The sequence below is a fragment of the Gouania willdenowi genome, chromosome 20 (assembly GCF_900634775.1).
Source record: "Gouania willdenowi chromosome 20, fGouWil2.1, whole genome shotgun sequence".
NCBI classification, from domain to species: Eukaryota; Metazoa; Chordata; class Actinopteri; order Blenniiformes; family Gobiesocidae; genus Gouania; species Gouania willdenowi.
This window is the reverse complement of record NC_041063.1, coordinates 28,455,757-28,458,256: the sequence shown is the minus strand read 5'-3', so window position 1 is coordinate 28,458,256 and position 2,500 is coordinate 28,455,757. Positions and strand designations below refer to the sequence as shown.

Below are 2,500 nucleotides of genomic sequence, written 5' to 3'. Positions count from 1 at the left end.
TTTCTCTCACGTTTATTTTGAAAGAGCAGAGGCCTCATTTATAAACCAATGTGTGTACACATGTTTCCCTTCATAAACCACAGCCCACTTTAAAACTTGTGCAGGAAACGACAGTACCGTCTACACTACAACAGGTGGCGATATGCACCTATTCAAGTTGGTTGCAACGTGCCATAATCACAAAAAAGAGGAAGAAAGGTTCTGAAGGTGAATTGACTTCCTGTCCCGCCCTCAACATGCCCACATTCAACCATGAATGGTGAAAGGATCAGAAAACAGGACACACTCATGTCTCATTTGTTGTAGAAAACCTGACCTTTGAATAATTTAGTTTCATTTTCTGCTCATTATTATTGTATCACTTATTTCAATAGATTTGTGAATGTTAGCGTGTGTGTTCCAGGGTCAGAGGTCACGTGCACACATTCCTATGCTGCCTTCATCTCATCAACCACTGTGTGTGTGTGTGTGTGTGTGTGTGTGTGTGTGTGTGTGTGTGTGTGTGCGTGTGCTACGTTCATAAATGAAGCCTCTGATGCAATGCCACACACACACACACACACACAAACGCACTTATAAACACACACACACAGAGACACACACGTAAATACAATGGATGGTTTCGAGGGCTTTGGTGCCTCGTCAGCCTCTTCACTGTAATGACTCTGTGTGTGTGTGTGTGTGTGTGTGTGTGTGTGTGTGTGTGTGTTGACATTAAATAGCTGAAGGCTGGTTTTCATCCCGTCTAACAGAAGGCACATTAAACACACACACACACTCTTTGGTCCCCGTGGGGACGTTAGCTCATCAACAGATACCAGACACAATCTGTTTAATCTGCTTCTATGAATTTACATCTATACAACACACAAACACACACACACACACACACACACTGAGGAAACCAGAAAAGCAATCTTACCCTCTCCATCCTAGTGAACTACGTGCGTGTGCGTGTGTGTTTGGTTGTTTTGACACTTCAATAAAAGACATGACATCGCGTTTTTGTCCGTTTGTAGCTCCACTGCTAGCTAACTAGCTATCTGACTCTGTGCAGAGTGGCTGGTCCTATAACTGAAGGGTTGACGGTTCAAATGTACTACAAACGTACATACTAACGTACTACTCATACTAACGTACTACTCATACTAACGTACTACTCATACTAACGTACTACTCATACTAACGTACTACTCATACTAACGTACTACTCATACTAACGTACCACAAACGTACATACTAACGTACTACTCATACTAACGTACTACTCATACTAACGTACTACTCATACTAACGTACTACTCATACTAACGTACTACTCATACTAACGTACTACAAACGTACATACTAACGTACTACTCATACTAACGTACTACTCATACTAACGTACTACTCATACTAAAGTACTACAAACGTACATACTAACGTACTACTCATACTAATATACTACTCATACTAACGTACTACTCATACTAATATACTACTCATACTAACGTACTACTCATACTAATATACTACTCATACTAACGTACTACTCATATAAACGTACTGCACATACTAATATACTACTCATACTAACGTACTACTCATACTAATATACTACTCATACTAACGTACTACTCATACTAACATAGTACTCATACTAACGTACTACTCATACTAATATACTACTCATTCTAACATTCTACTTATACTAATATACTACTCATACTAACGTACTACTCATACTAACGTACTACTCATACTAATATACTACTCATACTAACGTACTACTCATACTAATATACTACTCATACTAACGTACTACTCATACTAACATACTACTCATACTAATATACTACTCATACTAACGTACTACTCATACTAATATACTACTCATACTAACGTACTACTCATACTAATATACTACTCATACTAACGTACTACTCATACTAATATACTACTCATACTAACGTACTACTCATACTAATATACTACTCATACTAACGTACTACTCATACTAACGTACTACTCATACTAACGTACTACTCATACTAACGTACTACTCATACTAACTAGTACATACTAACGTACTACTCATACTAACGTACTACTCATACTAACGTACTACTCATACTAAAGTACTACAAACGTACTAATCAAACTAACGTACTACTCATACTAATATACTACTCATACTAACGTACTACTCATACTAATATACTACTCATACTAACGTACTACTCATACTAATATACTACTCATACTAACGTACTACTCATACTAATATACTACTCATACTAACGTACTACTCATACTAATATACTACTCATACTAACGTACTACTCATACTAATATACTACTCATACTAACGTACTACTCATACTAACGTACTACTCATACTAATATACTACTCATACTAACGTACTACTCATACTAATATACTACTCATACTAACGTACTACTCATACTAACATAGTACTCATAAAAACATACTACTCATACTAATATACTACTCATA

The 2,500-nt window shown here is 36.6% G+C and overlaps 1 protein-coding gene across 1 annotated transcript in view; it reads right to left on the bottom strand.

Annotated features, from left to right (window-relative positions):
* LOC114454076 (receptor-type tyrosine-protein phosphatase mu) overlaps positions 1-2,500 on the bottom strand; it is a 44,412-nt gene that overhangs the window by 25,049 nt on the left and 16,863 nt on the right.